The following is a 12,480-nucleotide window of genomic DNA, read 5'->3' on the forward strand; positions in this document are numbered from 1 at the left end:
TGAGGCTGTGAAACCCTGCTCTAGAGGAGAGGAACCCCCTGGCATGTGAAATGTCAATGCAACCAGTAAGCGCCATTTACTGAGTGCACATGGCAGTTCGATCCCTGCAGTTGACTGATCAGCCTTTATGTTCTTGGAATCACTTTCCAAAGGACCATTAGAAATGATTTTTAACCTCAGGAAGCCTTACGCTCCAACAGGAAGCCAAGAAAGTTCTGAACATTTGCAAAGCTAACAAAAGGGGAAAATCTTAGTCCACACAGCGAAAAGGAGATGCATGCAAAGGTAAGGAAAGTAGTCCCTTGTATGTGGGTGGCTAAGAGCAGGGCTTCTGAAGTTGGGAAGAAAGGTCTTTGTTGTGTCCTTGCTTCTCCATTCGCTGTCCCCGTGGGCTCGGACCGATCTGTTGAATTGCTCTGTATAATCCCTCCTCTGTCAAGTTGGGATAATGGTAGCACCCAGCTCTGAAGGTTGTTGGGAGCTTTTAATGAGATGATACGTGTGAGGCACAACGCCTGGCATAGAGGGGCGCTCAATGAAGTCTCGCTTTCCTGGTTGTTATTATTGGAGAGACTCCACTGAGGTGGTGCCTGGGAGCTGCCCACACCTCCTCCAGGAGGGAATTACAGCCTTCCTAGGTTTCTCCCCGTCCTTGAGCAACGACAGGTGAGCCAGGGCTGCGGGCGCTTCCCTTGGGCTCTAGGACATAGTCTGGCCAGCTGGTCGTGAGCTGTTCCTTGGGGTGGAGCTGGGCCTGACTGGCTGGGGGAGGTGGGAAAGAGGATAGCAAGTCCCTTTTCCCTCTGAAACTTCCCAGAGGCCTTCATCTCAGTCTGCAGAGCAGAAGCAGGGTGGGGAGAGGTGTGCGAATGTCTCCATCTGTGAACGAAAAATGTGCCTTAGAGCTGAGGCTGCTCCAGACTTCTTCCACAGGCAGAAAGTGAGCTCGCCTGTTCCTGAAACCCTTCCAGGGAGGTGATAATGTCGGCTTGGCCCCCAGGGACTCGAGTGAAGACAAAGGGTGGACGTGTTCTTGCCCTGGCTACCTGCCAGGTTCTCTGCTAATGAGGTCATTCATCTGTGTTTGACACGGATTCTAGCAGAGAAGGGCACCCCATCTTTATCCTTTGTGATCCACACCCTTGCCGCCTTTCCCTGTTTTGTAAACATAGATATTTTTAGTTTTCTTTTGCTGGTGTTATTCCAGCCCTATGTCTTTGTGCCTTTTTTGTCCAGAATAATCATCTCCCACTGTGCAAGCCCCAGAGGGAGGCATACGCGGAGGGCCATGTTGCGATGCACGCAGGCGTGGGGACTTTAGCTGCATCCAACAGTCCCCCTCTTTTGCTGCCGTCTCAGAAGCTCCCTTCTCTCTGTGGGGTCCCTGCGTGAGCTGTCCTTGGCTTGTCTCGGCCTCTGCCACGTGACCCCTTCTGTCGACTGTCTTCTGTTTCAGGCAGTGGGGCAAGGCCACTGGAGGGTGGGCGGGCGGAGGATGGGGACCTCTCTCAAGGGAGGCTGAGGGCAGTGGCAGCTCTCGCTGCCACAGGCCCACTTTATTACCTTCTAACATCCTTTGAATATTCCATGTCGTGGTCGACACTAAGAACTTCCTGGAGACTTGTAACCTGAGAGAAGGGAAAGTGCAGGACTCAGAAGATGGTTGTGAAGCAGCGTCTCGAGTGTTTGTGGGGACCCTGGCTGCCTCAGGGCCCTCAGATAACTTACCTATTGGGCAGCTCAGGCCTGGCTCTGCTGGTAGTTTAATCACATCAGGGGTCTGCTTAGAACCAGCGATGCCAGGGCCTCAGGACAGTCCTCTTCTGCCCCCAGAATCTTGCCCACCTTCGTTTCCTAGGCTCCTCACACACACCATCACCCCTAGGCTGGTGCCCTGACGAGCCATCTTCATCCCCATCCCCATCTCCACGCTTAGCCTGTGGTTTCCAGGTTGTACTTGAAAGACCATAGACTTTAGTTTCAAGTTGCTGCTCTCCCACCTCCTGGTGTGTGACCTGCTGTCTGACTCTGAGTATTTTTGCTTCTAATACCTGACTCTTAGCCTTACTGTGACAATCAATTGAACAATTATTTTTTGAGTGCTTCATATGTGTCTGGCCTTGGGCTCAGCATTGGGTGGGGGATGGGGAGTGCAAAGACCAGTACCCAGGACTCAGTCCTTGATCTTGAGTTTGGTTTAGTGTTGGGAGGTAGGTCTATAAACAGATAACTTCAACATCATGGATAAATGTGAAGACAGAGGTAAGCACTGGGTGCTTTAGGAGTACAAATGAGAGGCAAGGATGCTTTTGGGAGTAAATGGTGGGTGAGCTGTTTTAAAGGCTGGGGGAGATGACCCAGAGAAGCGGGGGGAGGTTGGGGATGGGTGTACCTGGACAGGAGAAGCGTGGAGGTGTGAAACAGCATGATGTGAGCAGGGAATAACTGAAACATAATGTTCAAGACAGGGACTGATGGGGCTGATGCTGGAAAGTATATAGGAGCCAAGCGATGGGAGGTCCTGTAGGTCACATCAAGGACTAAAAACTCTATCATATAGGCAACGGGTTTTAAAAGAAGAGGGTGGCCTGGTCAGATCTAGGTTTGGATCAAAGGGCACTTTGACGATTATGTGGAGGATGGATGTGAGAGTGAAAAATCTGAAATTAGGAGTTCAGTTAGGAGGCTGCTGCGATAGTCCAGGTGAGCGAGGATGAATTACCACACAGTTTATCATCAGCAGGTGTGGGGTGTAATGGGGAGGGACCAGATTTATAAAATGAGGACAATAAAAAAGCAGATCCTGGAGGCAGATTGCTGAGGACAGGGTGGGGATAGGGGTGGCTCCAGGTGTCTGGCCGGCCTGGGTGGGTGGAGGATGGTGCCATTGACTAAGCTGGGAATCACAGGAGGAGCTGGTTTGGGGTAAGGGCACAGATGGTGACTTCAGCTTCAGACGGGTATAGTTAGAGGTGCCTGTGAACTGTCCCAATGGAGATGCCTAGCACTCAGTTGTATACACAGATCTGATGTTCAGGAAGGGAACCTAGTGCAGCCACTGTGGAAAACAGTATGGAGATTCCTCAAAAGATGAGGAATAGACTTACCACATGACCCAGGAATCCCACTCTGGGCATATATCCAGAAGGAACCCTACTTCAGGATGACACCTGCACCCCAATGTTCATAGCAGCATTATTTACAATAGCCAAGACATGGAAACAGTCTAAATGTCCATCAACAGATGACTGGATAAAGAAGACGTGGTATATTTATACAATGGAATACTATTCAGCCATAAAAACTGACAACATAACTCCATTTGCAGCAACATGGATGCTCCTGGAGAATGTCATTCTAAGTGAAGTAAGCCAGAAAGAGAAAGAAAAATACCATATGAGATCGCTCATATGTGGAATCTAAAAAAAAAAAAGAAAAGAACATAAACACAAAACAGAAACAGACTCATAGACATAGAATACAAACTTGTGGTTGCCAAGGGGGAGGGAGGTGGGGGGGTTGGGAAGAGACAGACTGGGAGTTTGAAATTTGTAGATAATGACAGGCATATGCAGAATAGATAACCAAAATTATACTGTATAGCACAGGGAAATATATACAAGATCTTGTGGTAGCTCACAGCAAAAAAGAATGCAAAATGAATATATGTATGTTCATGTATAACTGAAAAATTGTGCTCTACACTGGAATTTGACAAAACATTGTAAACTGACTATAACTCAATTTAACAACAACAAAAAAAAAGGAAACCTAGGCCTGGGTGTAGGCTTGCAAATTACCAGAATATGGATGATGGTGAAACTTTCAACAGTGGTTGCTGTTGTCTGAAAATACTGTGTGGAATGTGAAAATTGGTGGTTTAAGGATTGATTGACAGGGAACTGCAGTGACTGAGCGGGGGGCGGAGGAGTAGTGCAAGGTGGAGACCCACACTTGCATAGAGAGGCTGGCCTCACAGTCAGGAGGGAGCAGACAGTTTCAAGAGAGAGAAAGTGAGGAATAGAGTCAAATGCAGCAGTAAGCAAAGTATAGAAAACTATCTGCTGGGTTTGGCAATGGGAAGGGATGGATGATTTTTGACTGAGGAGGGGTGAGTAGGGGATCAGAGTCTGCAGCGGATTGAATCGGGAAGGGGAGGTGAAGAGTGGGGAAAGCAGGTGTAGGTTTTAATAAAGAAGGAAGAAGGGAGATAAGGTGGGGCTGGGAGACCCAAGGTAGAAGGTTTGTGTTTGTTTTTAAAATGTTGCAGAACTTGACCATATCTATAGGGTAAGAGGCAGGAGACACTAGAGAAGCAGAGGCTGAAAGGCAAGGAGTGAATGCAACCACATCAGACCCTCCTAATATTTGCAAAGTGAAACCCCAGCAATTCCAAACCAGCGGGCTGCCCTCTGCAAGTCATTTTTCACGCTTAAGCTCTATGCCTCTCCTCACTGCCTAGCAACAACAGAATCCACAGTCTATGTGTCTCGGTCTGTGGCAGCTCGAATCCCAGCTTTCCATGTGGACACGAGTCATTTATTCAATACACAACACATGCCATTGGCTCCACCATCCTTGACTCAGCAGCAAGGCTTCCAACCAGCCGTTATGCAAAGCAGTCTATCCCAGCCCTCTGTGGTCCTTTTGGGTCCTGCCATCCACAACTGTCCAGACGTCCAGCACCAGGAACTTGCCAAGGTGCAGTTGGGTCTTGCCTTGCAACAAACTTCAAATATGCAGCCTATTCCTAGGTTGGATGAACAGCAGCTGGATCAGCATCAGGACCAGGTGGTTCCTAACTGGTTGATACACATCTTCTCCAGGCTAGAGAAGAATCTTACCCAGGCTCCAAATCTTTATTCTGAACCAATACAACAGCCTGGCCAGACACATTTTTATAACACTGCCCAGTCACCAGGTGCTCTCCAGCAGGTTACAGTGCCTTAACCAGCACCCCAGCTTTTGCCTAATTTCGGATCTATGGGGGCAGCCTTGAATTGCTTTGTCTCAGACCCTTCAGCTCTCGTGACAGCGCTCCCACAAGCACAGGTACAGAACCTGAGTGGCCCCGCGCAGGCGAGCCAGCATTTCAGAGGATTAATTCCTGCTGGAATGCAGCGTAGCATGATCACAACTGCGGGAAAAAATGTCCGAGATGGAATTAAAGCCTCTGGGCGTGGTTTTGATACAAAAGCAGGCATATCTCCAATCAGAGGTAGAAGCATCACCCCAACATCTAGTCCCTTCTGGCTCCTTCCAAATCTGAACAACCAGTCCAGCAAAATGAACAGCATTGTCTAGGAGAAGCAGCCTGCCCCTCCGCTCCAGAAAAGAGCTGTGGGAACAGGACTCAACCACCAGACATCTGGTCCTAGGTGCTGGCAGACAGCAGAGGTTTTCAGGCCATGCAATGGTTCCTCTCTGAGCAGCAACACAGCCAGCAGACAGGAGGCAAAGTCCAGAAAGTGCAAGTGATTCAAGGAAACCTCCTGAAACGCTGGTGGAACCTCCTGGTGTCTCCTAGGAAAAAGCAGAAGAAAAGCCACCCCCTGTACCCACCATAGCCACCAAACCTGTTAGAACTGGACCAGTCAAACCTCAGCTCAAACCTCAGGCTATCAAAATGGAAGAAACAAGGTCTCAAAGGTGAGGTTTATTGCAGGTGGTTGGGGGCGGGGAGGGGTGGGAAGCAGGAGAATGATGTAGATAATGCCAACAGCCAAAGGGGCAAAATGGTCTGCGACGTTATCCTGTTCAGGACTTGGAGGTGCACAAGGGACCTAGGAGCCGTTTACACCGGCACACGGCCGCTGCGCCAGCAAAACCAGGCTTTGCCGGCTCGTGTCTACTACATAACACGCACTCTGTTGCTGGCCGTGCACCTTCAGTCAGAATTTATATATGCATATATGCATACATTCCTTGAGTGCATATAATTTAGAACTAAAATCCTTATGGTTAGAGGAAGCACCAGAATATGAGGGAAAAAACGCTGCCGAGGACTAGCTCAGCCTGAACAGTGTGGTGATCCCAGCTAATACATCAGACCTGGTTTCTTTGCTCCCTTAGGTTCTTTAGATATGGTGGTAGGATTTGCAGGCTTGGTGGTGAGGAACATTAGACAACTGGTGTTGGGTAGAGGAACCTTATTTTTTTTTTTTTTTTATTACGGCAGCTTGCTGTTTTTGTAACATGGTGATTGAATTGAACACAAAGACAGTAACTGATTTCTCCTTCTTCCTGGATGAGTGAGTGGATGATGGAACATTGAAGCCCTCATCCTTGAACATATCCAGGTGGGCAATGTTTGGCTACTGCTTCTGTTTGAAACGATGCTTGAAGCTTTGAAGTGCTAACTGGCGTCTCCTTTCTTCCATGGAGTTCTTACCAATCAGACACAACAGAGTTGGTCAAATACTAGTTAGGTAGAGTCTTGCTTGTCTCCACTCAGTCATCATTGTATGAATCCAATGATGGTTTTTTTTTTTTTAAGTGGTTTTAAACTGATGTGCAGTGAGTACCTAGAACTGTGCAATTAAAGAAAGGAAATCCTAAGAAGTTGCATTTCTTTACCAGGGCTGTGTCATAACCATCCTTTGGGCTCTACTGGAAAAGTAGAATCAAGTCTCCAGCAACGGCTTCTAAATTATATCCTCTGGTATTACAGGCGTGGGACAGTGCCGTCTCATACCTGCCTTATGGTATGTAGTAGTGACCGTCCTCTATCAGAGCTGTTTTTAGTGATGCTGTTCCAGAATGTTTCCTTTCCAGATGATGATTTAGAAACTAATAAAAAAAATGGCACCAGGTACCGCAACAGTAAGAGAACTTTGCTGATTTCTGGGGGCTTGTTTTTATTATTTTTTTTAATGGAGTGTGCTGGATGTCTCTTTAATTTTGTCCAGATGACTGCAGAACCTAGAAAAGCCACCGTCGATATTAATGCCTGACATACTGCTATTGGTCTTTATATATATATATATATATATATAAATATATATATATATATATGTTTATATAAATATATAACAGAATATATTTTATATAAATATATATATATATATATATATATATATATATAAAATTTGAATTTTTGGAAATGTTAGCTGTGCTGTCAACTTTAGAAAAACTATCCCAGTTGCACTGTGCTGGGTTGGCATTGTACACAAACTAACAGCCATTTGTGTATTTGATTTGATTTGACTGAAGTTCAGTCAATTGCAGTGTGTCTATACCTGGGTTACAGCACAATATCCCGGTCATGCATGTGCATACATATATTCGTTTTCATATATTTTTTCCCATTAAAGTTAACAGCCATTTGGTCTAGAAATGTTACACACTGTTAACATGCGTACAGGGGTAACGCACTGTACTAAATGTGTAAGGGCTTATCTTCATGGGTTTGACTACAGAAATTAGTAAAGTATTCTCTAAATAAAAAAAAAAAAGAAAGATAAGGAATGAACACTGATGAAAACAGGCTCCAAGGGAGAAGAACAGATACAGGGACTGGCCTGGGGAAGGAGGAGGGACCTTCACCCTGGGGTAGAAGGAAAAGAAGAAGGACAGAGATGGATAAGGGTGTAGATAGCTCTCCTCTTAGGGCTTCAGTTTTTTCATTAAGATAGGAAGAGGTGTTGTCAGCTGAGATGGATGGGCTTTGGGGTTGGTGGGCGGAGGGCTTGAAGAGGGTGGGTGGAAGTTGGAACAGTTCCTGAGGAGAGCAGGAGAGGTGGCCTTCAAAGCACAAGGAAAAGGGATCCTTGATCTGCGGCGCTCAGAACCCAGCTGAGTGTGGAGACCGTGGGGCCATGATAGCATCGTGTGCTTTTCCCAACAGCAGAGGAGGACAGAGGTAGGTCATGAGATAGACGCATTAGGTTTTCTCAGAAGAATGAGGTAGAAGGTGGATGCTTGTGAGAGATCGGGTCAGGACAACTGCGTGGTCCAGGCTGGGTGGGCAGAAATGAAGGGCTTGGGACGGGGTCTGTGTGGCTGGGGAGCAGATGTACCAGGAGAGAGGGCAGGAGAGCAGTGCCAGCAAGAGGACTGCTGTTTGGGGCTGGGCTGCTGGAGTTGGAGATTTTGGAAGTGGGCCAATTCTGACAAGGTTCCCGGACGTGGGGAAACCGGGCAGAATGGAAATGAAGTCCACTGGATTGAGGAGGTTTGTGAGCTGTGATTCCAGGGTTGGACGAGATGGACATCCAAGTTTCTCAGCAAAATGGCGAATGTGGAGGAGAGAGAATGACTGTCAGGCTTCAGTGCAAGGTTGGAGTTGACGTTCATGAAGATTAGAGGCTCACATAACCATTTGGTCAGGTCTCAGAGTGGCGGAGGCTTCTGCAGGAAGCAGGAGAGTAAAGGTTTGAAAATGGCACTGGGGAGTGAAGAGAACAGTAACCCTCTTCTCGACCCTTCTGGATCCAGTGGGGAGCAGAGGTTGCGTAATCTCCACAAAGGGCGACAGGGAAGTTGTCAGACTGGTCTTTGTACACTGTCCGAGGAAGGGAGAGATTGAAATCCGAGCTTTCATCATACTTTTGTGTCCTCAGGAGCTGGACTGCCTAGGGGGGCACTTTTAACCAATGTGACTTCCCAACCAGAAGGGCCACCTTCTTCTAATTTACCCAAGGCACCATCAAGGCTGGTGGTGGCATTGGAAAGTGTGTCCTCAGCAGAGAGTTGGGTTTTTGTCTAAGGTCACACAGTGTGGGGAAAGGATCAAAGATGTAGGGGAGTTTATCAAGCAGTGGGGGCTTCAAGTAGCCTAAGGGGAAGGTTGGTGAGAGAGAGAGATGGAGGGATGGGGAGATGACGGGTGGAGTAGCACTGAGGTGTCCTGTAGACGAGGGATGACTTGAGGGGCTTTCACTGGGACAGTGACTAGGGATGGCAGGCTCTGAGGATGATTCCAAGGGACCAAAGGGAAGCCACTCATCTCCCAGGGCCAGTCTGGAGCTCCATAATGATTTTATTTGGATGGACTATGTGGTCCTTGAACATCTGCATCAGTGTCACAGGATGTTTATTTAAAATGCATGTTCCTGGGCCCCACCCAGATCTAAGGAAATGGCATCTCTGTGTGCCATTCTGCTCAGCCCCAAGGTGGTTCTTAAGCACCCCAAAGTTTTATTTTTATTTTTTTGAAGTACAGTTGATTTACAGTGTTTCTTTCCAGCATATAGCAAAGTGATTCAGTTATACATATATATACCTATTCTCTTTCAGATTCTTCTTCATTATAGGTTATTACAAGATATTGAATATAGTTCCCCAGGCTATACAGTAGGTCCTTGTTGTTTATCTATTTTGCATACAGTAGTGTGTATTTGTTAATACCAAATTTCAAATTTATCCCTCCCCTCTTTTCCCCTTTGGTAACCATAAGTTTGTTTTCTATGTCTGTGAGTCTGTTTCTGTTTTGTAAATAAGTTTATTTGTATCATTTTTTAGATTCTACATATAAGTGATTTGTTATTTGTCTTCCTCTGTCTGACTTACATCACTTAGTATGATAATCTCCAGGTCCATCCATCTTGCAGCAAATGACATTATTTTATCCTTTTTTATGGCTGAGTAGTATTCCATTGTATACATATACCACAACTCCTTTGTCTAGTCATCCATCAGTGGTCATTTAGGTTGCTTCCATGTCTTGGTTATTGTAAATTGTGTTGCTACAAACATCGGGGTGCTTGTATCTTTTTGAATTAGGGTTTTCTTGAAATATGCCCACCCCAAAGTTTGACCACCCCTGACTAGGAAGCTTGGTGGTCTTGGGAGCATAGTGCCAGGTGGTATTCAATGAGGTCACATTGATACAGCACCTGTTGCAGGGCCTGTCTGGTCAGTGGCAGTTATCACACACACCGCAACCCCTTGGTTTTATTGGTGACATGGGAGGGTGTGTAGGCATCAGCGAGAGAGTTTTATTATTAGCTGATACACATGCCTTCGAGAGGGTAGGGCAGAATGTTGCTTCACTCTTCCCCTCACAGCACCCCTCAGTCACATCTCTGGGGATCCCCTCCTTGCTCTGGTCTCCCCCCTTTTCTCTTCCACAGGGCTCTTGGTCTTTTCTACTGCAGCCTCTCTTGGGGCCCTGCTGCAAGTCCGGGGGGCCGGGTCACTCCCGAGGCTCGTGTGGACCATGAATAAGGCAGGCTGTACGCACCGCCTCCACTCACTTCCTTCAATACAGTACTTTGCTCACCATTTACCTCTCTTTCCTGATCTTACTGAAGGCTCCTTGGGAGTGGATGGAGGGGAAATGGAAAGAAAGGGGCCAGGGGACAAAGACTGGTGCCCACCTTGTCACCTAAGTCTTACACTTTCCTCAGGTTCAAGGCCCAACTTTCCAACCCCTCCAGCCCCCACGGAACAGAAACCCCCTTGAAATTCTAAGCAGAATGTGAATATATTCAATTCAGATTTAAAATCAGAATCTGAATGAAGCCAGTGTTTACTTAGCTGTGCTGGCCCTCGACGCCCTGGGAGGTACAGATGATGTACATCAGTGAACAGTCAAGGGAAAACTCTGGTGCCTTAGAGAAGAGGGAAAGGAGACCTCGCAGGGCTGGGCTGGAAGCTGCCAGGAGCTGGGCAAAGGGATGAGCCTGGGCGCGGGGCTAGAGAAAATACAGCAGGTGAAAGGGGAAAGAAACAAGTCATGTGAGGTGAACCTTGTTCAGCCTACGTGCATAGGGGCTGGATTCCTGAGTCCAAGATGCCGGAGATGGGGCGGGAGATGATCATGAGGTTTGCATTGCTTGGGAGGGCGGGAGGGAGACGTGAAGATCAATCAGGAGGAGCAAAGCAGGCAGGCAGCCGACAAGCCCCAGGCTCGTGAACGCCCTGTGCGCTCAGCCCGGTAAAGGAGCAGACAGAGGATCCTGGGCCTCTGGTGGTTGAAGCGAGTGTGGTGGTTGTTTAATCAAACCAGTGACGTCACGCTGCTCATGTTAATTTAATGTCTATTTCCATCCGCTTGTGCACGAGTGCCTGCCTGTGCTTCTGATGCTCCCGGCTTACAGTGGGCTAGTACGGGGGTGGGTGTGGGCAGTGGGTAGAGGAAACCCGTCACTATTTCACTGAATAAAAAATTGTGTAGCAATTATGAAATCATCCACTGACATGATGTGGTGGAAGCATAAGTAAGACACCATCCCTGCCCTCTGGGGCTCTCAGGGGGCCCAGAAAGAGAGGCCTGTGGACACAGGACAATAGCTTACGATTAACCCCCAAAGCTGCGTTGGACGTAGAAAGGCAGCTCCATGAAAGATCGGGGAAGGGAGGAATGAAGTTCAGAACCCCTTCTTGCACTTTTTTTCCCCCTCCCTAACTAGATTGCAAGTTCTTGGAAGATAAATATTGTACCTTCTTTTGTGTCTCCCATGATACTCAGCCTACCTGGGCTTGGCACAGAATAGGTGCTCAATATTTGCTCACTTTTATTCCTTTCAGTGCCTGCGGGGCTCACAACATGCCCTTCACATGGGAGGTCCTTGGTTTTGTGACATGAGTAAAATGAATTTTCCCTCTCTTTCCTCCTGTTCCTTCATTTCTCTCCTGTCTTCCAAGGATCTGGATAGTAAATGCTTGTTAAGATGAATCACGAATTGGGCAATGACATTAGAAGAAGTTCAACTTCATTGACAAAAATTTTCACTTTTATAACATCAGCAAAGATGAATAAAAATAGGATAGTCCCCCACCTTAATGAGGCTGCTGGTAAATGGGACTTTTATACATTAATAAAGGGAGACTGATTGTTCAGTTTTGGGGGGAAGACAACATGACACTATTTGTTAGTAGCCTTAAGAATGCACGTATCGTAAATCAACTACTCTTCAACAAAAATTAAAAAAAAAGAAAAAATAAAAAAACAAAGAAGGCATGTATCTTTTACTTAGATGTTCAACCTCTCAGGATTTGCCTTAAGGAAAAAACACTGGGGAGAGAGAGGAATTATACGGAAGGAAGATAATTGGCCTTCATGACAGTGAAAGTTGAAAACATCTTAAGAGACTGTGTGATCAGCATCTTGAAGCAACTTTTCATGTGGTAGAAAATTATTTGAAAAATGGGAGCACAGTAAGGAGGAATTAAATTTTTAATAAATCACAAAAACTGGCTCAGAAAGCTAGAATGATAAACATTCTGGAATTCGGGACTGTTACTTACTGGTTGTGTGGCCTCAGAAAGGTTACTTGACATTTTTTTGTTTTTGCCCCCCGCTTTCCTTTTCTGTGGGATGGAGACGTGGCTCTCCACCTTGCAGGGCTATTGTAGGTGGTGTGTATTTAGAGAGCTTGGATCTGGGCCTCATGTGTATCAAACTCTCAGTTAGTAATCAATTTTATTACCCAATTTCTGTTAAAAAAAAGAAGAGCCACATATATGTGCACAGTAAGAGAAAGACCAGTAGAAATTAGAGCAAAACGTTAGCACTGTTCGTCTCGGACTGGCGAC

General features: G+C 46.7%; 1 pseudogene; it reads left to right on the plus strand.

Annotated features, from left to right (window-relative positions):
- Positions 1–869: 869 nt before the first annotated feature.
- Positions 870–10,167, plus strand: LOC105081086 (protein PRRC2C pseudogene; annotated as a pseudogene).
- Positions 10,168–12,480: the final 2,313 nt, after the last annotated feature.

Source organism: Camelus bactrianus, chromosome 33, assembly GCF_048773025.1.
Source record: "Camelus bactrianus isolate YW-2024 breed Bactrian camel chromosome 33, ASM4877302v1, whole genome shotgun sequence".
NCBI classification, from domain to species: domain Eukaryota; kingdom Metazoa; phylum Chordata; class Mammalia; order Artiodactyla; family Camelidae; genus Camelus; species Camelus bactrianus.